This window comes from Pinus tabuliformis, chromosome 7 (assembly GCF_031772625.1).
Source record: "Pinus tabuliformis cultivar Carrire ecotype Pingquan chromosome 7, CPIR1, whole genome shotgun sequence".
Taxonomy (NCBI): Eukaryota; Viridiplantae; Streptophyta; class Pinopsida; order Pinales; family Pinaceae; genus Pinus; species Pinus tabuliformis.
In genome coordinates this window covers 754,317,224-754,323,986 of record NC_142293.1, presented here as the reverse complement: position 1 = coordinate 754,323,986, position 6,763 = coordinate 754,317,224, and positions in this window count along the sequence as shown.

The window sequence follows — 6,763 nt, the reverse complement described above, 5'->3', positions numbered from 1 at the left end:
TTGGTTCTTCCTGCTCTCTACAACCTTTGACTATTTTCTCCCCACTTTCCTATGGGTCTTGGAAAGACACAACTTCCAACTCCTCTTTGTCATTGGATATAGCTGACTTGATCTTTACTTGCTTCCCCTTAGACAAATCTCGGGTTTCTTATCCTTTTTCTTAATTTCAATTTGTTTTACCTCCTCCTCCGGAGTTTCCTTTATCTCTAGCTTCGTTTCCTGGCTTTTCATAAAATGCCTAGCAGGAGCAAGGGAATCTTTTGACAACTTAGGATTCTTCCCTTTAGTTTCCCCAATCACCACCACCTCCTCTTTTTTCTTAACCTCCTATGTCAATTGACCATGGATTTGGGGTTTCTTTCTCAGTTTCTCCACTGGTTCTACCTCTTTAGTTTCATGTAAATCAAACTCTTTCTTGTCATCCACAAAATAATTTTCTACTAAAATCTCTTCCCATGTTTTATCTTGTTTCTTCAAAACCTATGTCACGATAACTTTAACAATACCATGATGATAGAGGTTCTCCTCTATATGTGATACCCTTTCCTTGCTAGAATTAGCCATCTTCAACAATGACATTCTAAGATAATATGGTAAATTCAAGGATTTGTCTTGGAAATGGTCAAGGAGATGAATATGAAACAGGAAAGCTAACCCAAAACGACCTTCATAGGTGATATACTTCTGCAAGAGAAACAAGAGGCATCAGTACTTACTTCTAAGATAATCCTATAGAATCCCCTTACTCCAATCCAGGCCTGCATGCTCCTTTCTGAGGAAGGGTGTGCACTTATCCTTGTTGAATTGTTGGTTTTTAAACCAATGCTCTCCTTCCTGTGGAACTCCACAAGCTCGGGCTACCATATCTTTCAACAATCTGAACATTATGTTATTGACTTGTGCCCTATCGTCATTTAGGTTTAGAGAAAAATACTTCGTCACTTCTGAATTATGCCTGCTAAACTTTAAGAATAGAGGCAACCATCCTGCCTTCTCCAACCTCTTCTTACTATGTGGGTAAGCGTCAAGTAATCTCAGACCTTGAGGTTTGAATTTGACAACAGACCACATTTTCAATAGTGGCTAGGAGTGGGAGAGAGCAGAGTGCCATCATTTCACTGATATGCCCTTTAGACCAAGCGAGATAATTCAAACCCGATAAGAACAAGAATGTTTTATTTTAGGAAAGGTGTAGGATAATAAGGCAACATCAAACAATGCGGAACGTGATCATGATTTTCATTATGATCCATTTTGAGGGATAAATGTTGGGAATATAATTGAAATAATAATTGGGAATGGGAACTCGTGTTATGACACAACGACTCATCACCACCTTATTCCATGAGGGTGGTTGTGACTTGTATTCATGCAAATTCAAAAATTTCGTACCATTACCATTTTACCTTAAATATCTTGATGGAAAACATGCCTTTTCGATCTTACCTTACAACTGCCGAGTACCTTAGATGACGGTTGCACTCGCTTTGGAATCATAAACCACCTGGAAACCATATCATGTACAAGATCATGTAACTACGTAGACTCAACTAATAATGAAGATGATTAGTACTTCCCAGGTTCTTTAAAAAAATGTTCTACTGGAAATTCGTTCTTCAGGAAATAAGTGCTTTGTTGCAGGAAACACAACTGTTGAGCTTTTTTGCAGGAAATCCTTCTAGAAGAAACCATGTTCTCCCCTCTTCTTGTACACTTTACTTCACATGAATATAGGTGCTAAGGCGAAATGTGCAATAATCTCCTTGGATTACCAACCATTAAGGTTAGTTATTAACCAACACAAGGTCCATCACCATTAATGAAAGAGAGGACCAAGGTACCTATTAGGTGTGAATGTATGAGCTATTGTTGAACCCCGTGTAGGATCCAACAGTCAAGGATCCATGATGAATCTCCATTGCTACTAATAAGATAACCTGTCATTGAGGTATACAAGCTTCAAGGCATCAAAAGTATCTAATCTTGAACCCAGATAATTTGCTGATGTCGATGGGCCAAGATTGTTGGAAGGACGACCTTAAGAGATCTAACATCAGTCCAACATGAGCAAACCAAAAATTAACTAAACGACATAATTTATTTTAGGATCAAAGGATCTACTGTCTTATGATTTTAACAAGCTCATGGAAGTTCATGCTTGCTAGATTTCAATTTTAGAGAGTTTGAAATACTGAAAAATAAGACTCCACGGGGTCTCCTTTTCTGTAATTATTCTATTGGGATGAAAAATGAATAAACCTATACCCATTAAAGATCCCTTTCATGGTTTACTGATCATGAGAAGGAACAAAGTAAGCTCAGTTTATTATGGTAGAAAATCAAGAAGAGGTAGTCAAAGGAATGACTCCCTTCTCCACCATTTCTAGTTCTTTCTTCTTCACAATCTCTTCCACAAATTCCTCATTAGACTAAGGCTTCTGATATAGTTTGAGTCTAATCCCATTCACCAAGAAGGTAACATTTCCATCAACAATTGTTTTAACTTGAACATATCCATTATCAAAAACTTTCTCAATTCCTAGGGGCCAAGCCAATGTATGTTAAATTTCCCTTTAAAATTCTTAAATTTTGAATTAAATAGCAATGCCCAGTCTCCCTCTTTGAACTTATTTTTCTGAATGTATCTATCATGTCATCTAGCCCGTTTTTGTTTAATTAGATTAGTATGCTAAAAATAATCTTGCCTAATCTCGTCCAACTCATTAAGCTACAAGATTCTCTTCTGCTATGCTTCATCAACGTTTATGCCCAATTCCACTGCCATCTTAAAAGTTTTGATCTGAAATTCAATTTAAAGTAAAACTTGTTTTCCATACACCAATTCATATGGAAAAAAGCCAGTGGTGTTTCTCCATGTGATCCTATAGGCCCATAATGCCTCATAAATTTGATCAGATCATCCTTCTTATGTAATTGCACTGTCTTAGTCAGGATTGTTTCCAACACCTTATTCCTTGATTCCACCTACCCATTGGCCTGTGTATGGTAACGAGTGGACTTCCGATGAGTAATTTGATATTTATGTACAATTCCCTACACAATATTTGCCACAAACTAAGTACCTTGATCAATAAAAGTTTCCCTCGGTACCCCAAATCTTACAAAATACCAGAAAAAAGAAATTCTACCACTACCTTCTCTGTTTCTCCAGGTAGTGCCCTTATTTCCACCCACTTCGTAACATAATCAGTACAAACTAAAATATACTTCTTACCTTTGGACATAGGATTGATGGGGCCTACAAAATCAAGAGCCCACCTCTCGCATGGTTCTATGAGAACTTATGGCTGCAAAGGCATTTCATCCACTTCAATAGGTTGCCCTATTCTCTAGCAGCTATCACATTTACGAACATACTCCTTTTCATATTTGAAAATGCTTGCCCATTAGTAACCTGAGCGGAGGATCTTATAGGTTGTCCGCTTATCTGCAAAATGTCCTCCATAGGGTTCATCATGACAAGCTCTTAATATATCATATATCTCATCCTCTCTAACACACCTGTGAATAATCAAGTTAGGTCCGGTGCAAAAGAAGTCTCCTTTTTTCCAAGAGTAATCAACACTTTTTCTAATAATTCTCTTTTCTGACTAGATGAGAAGTAGTGTGGTAACTTTCCTATAGCAAGATAATTGACCATGTTTTCGAGCCGAGGTTTTTTTTATAGAAATAGAAAAAAAATTCTCATCACGAAATTTATCATTGATTAGGAATTTCATAACCTGCATAGTTGACCCTAGATAGGAAATACACTACTTGATTTTATTTTCCTGGCACGTCAAATACCGTGATATCAAATTCCTATAGTAGCAAAAGCCACCTAGTAATCCTACCATTAGTGACTGGTTTTTTCTTGAGATATTGAATAATAGAATGATTACTGTGTACAAAAAATTCATAACTAGTGATGTAATGTCTAAACTTGTTAATAGCATAAATTATAACAAGGAACTCTTTTTCAGTTACGGTGTAATTCAGTTCTGCAAGAGTTAAATTTTTACTAACAAAATAGATAACATTGGTTATGAGATCTTCCTTTTGGCCCATTACCGCTCCTATAGTTGAATCAGAGGCATGAGTGGAAATTTTAAAGGGTAATTTCCAATATGGACCTCTCAAGACAGGTGTTGAAGAAATTTTTTTCTTGAGTGTATCAAATGAAGCTTGACACTCATCACTCCGATGAAATTCAGATTCTTTGGTCAATAATTTAAACAATGGTGAGGCTACCTTTGTAAAATTCTCAACAAACCTTTTGTAGTAGCCTACATGTAAAAGGAAAATTGACTGGTTGGTGGGGGCAACTTTTCAATTACTTCAATCTTAGTGGGATCCACTTTAATTCATGTAGCAGAAACATGATGACCCAAAACAATACCCTCAGTCATAATCATAAACAAAATTTCATTAGTCAATGAAATATTAGTTTCTCTACATCTCTGCAAAACTATCCTAATATTGTGTAGAGCTTCTTCAAAAGTATCACTCATTACTGCAAAATCATCCATGTAAACATCTACGCAATCAAGTAAAATATCAGAGAAAATACCAAGTATTTCCCTCTGAAATTTGTTTGGCACGCTACATAAACCAAATGGTAGGACCTTATATGCATAGGTTCCCTAGGGACATGTGAATTTTGTCTTCTCCTGGTCCTCTAGACCTATCCTAATTTGGTTGTATCCACTGAACCCATCTAGGAAGAAAAAATATTTCTTCCCTGCTAGAGTGTCCAACACTTTGGTCTATAAAAGGTAAGGGAAAGTGATATTTTAATGTAGCTTTGTTATTTCCCTATAATCCACACACACTCGCAATTTACCATTCTTTTTAAGGATGATAACCAGTGGGGATATCCACTGGCTATCTTAAATAGGATAAATGAACCCTACATTTAACAATTTTGCAACTCATTTTTTACAATTTCTCTCAAAGCGGGGTTCATTCTCCTTTATGGTTGTCTCACAGGCTTGGAATTTCCTTCTATGTAGATATGATGAATGCATGTATCCAGGTGAATACCCCTCATGTCTGTGTATTCCCAAGAAAATGTATTCAAAAAATATTTCAATGTCTGAACTAATTGTTCCTCCTGTTCAGGAATCAAGGTAGAATTGATATTTAGGGTTTTTTCAGAAAAATTTCAATTACCTTACCTCCACATTCAGTCATTGAATTCAAAAGAAATGAAGATAAGAGGGCTGAATGTAATTCAACTACTATATTATATTCATAAGAGTTCTGTAGGTTAGTAATGATATTTATATTAGGACTAGAATGCCCTTCTAAATGCGGTGAAAAACCAAGATTAGAAATAGGATAATTTATCAGATTTTCCTTCGAAGTTTCCTTAAGGCTCATGGCTTGGGCTATTGTCAATACTGGGTGAATATCCTCTAGATTCTATTCTTCATCATCCCAATAGGTATTTTCTAATTTTAGGAGGGGCTTGGCAGGGGGGTATAGGTTGATGTGTTTAGTTTAAGCTCCATGAGTGATGGTCATGTGTCCAGACCTACACCCTATGTGGGCATCAGTCACAGCCAACCAAGGTCTCCCCAAGATCAAAGGATTCCCTCCCAAGTCAGTCTTAGGCTGAAGAACATAGAAATATCCAGGGTACTCCCAGGAATCCAATGAAATGACAATGTCTTATAATACACCCTCTGGCTTTACCTTAGACCTGTCTGCTAATTCTAACATGGTAGGAGTAGGAATTAAGTCAAAAGATCCTATATGAGATAATGTATCCATTGTCATCACATTGATGGTTGCACTAAATCGATTAGAGTGTTTGTTATCGGATACCCATTGATAAATGTGGTAACCACATGACCTTACAATCTGCATATTTCTTAGTAACAAATCCGGTGGACATAAGACTTGCAAGTTTTCCACCTACTTGAATTGTAGAAGGTTCCTTATTTTGTCTCCCTCATTTATTGGTACATAGATCCCTCACTATTTTTGCATAAATAGTGATATCCTTAAATACTTGGAGTAACGGGATCTGAATGCATACATTTCTCTGTCCAGACACAAGATTGAACTCGGGCTATTTTATTTTCATCTCCAACCTCTCTGGAAAACGAGGTTGAATAGTATTGGGTGAGGACGGTTCTTGTGACTTGGGAATGGTTTGTTCTACTAGTTCTAGTGAGTTTTCTACTTCATGTGTATCCAAAGTGTCTTCCTCTATAATCTCTTCAATTTTCCTAGGTTGAGTCACCACTTTTCCTTATCTGAGGTTTATTTCAACCTGCAACGACATAGGAAATTCCTGTAGCACAGGAACAAACATTTCCTGTAGAGGATGTGGTGCAATACAATAGGTAGGAAAATTGGGATAGGTGGCCACTCTAGTATTGTGAGTATATTGGATGGATATATTGTTGGGATTGGATACTGGCTAGGAAGGAAGTTGTGTGGGTTGTGGTTGATTAGGTGCAGCAGGCAACTGAAGTTACTGCTATTGTGGCTGAATCATTTGTTGTGGCATGTATTATGGTGAATAAAATTTTTGAGGGGGATAATTTAGTGCATCAGGGTAAGGAAAATTCCCCTGCTAAGGTTTTTTTGTAGGCCTGGGCTGCCAAGGCATTGGAATGTTCCACATCTGATTCTGGGCATAAGGAAATTGAGAATGTTTTTGTGACATACCTGTAGGACGTGGCTGCCATGGTTTTTGAGGTGCCATTGCATAGATTGCATTAACAACTTCCTGATATACTAAATTTTCTTC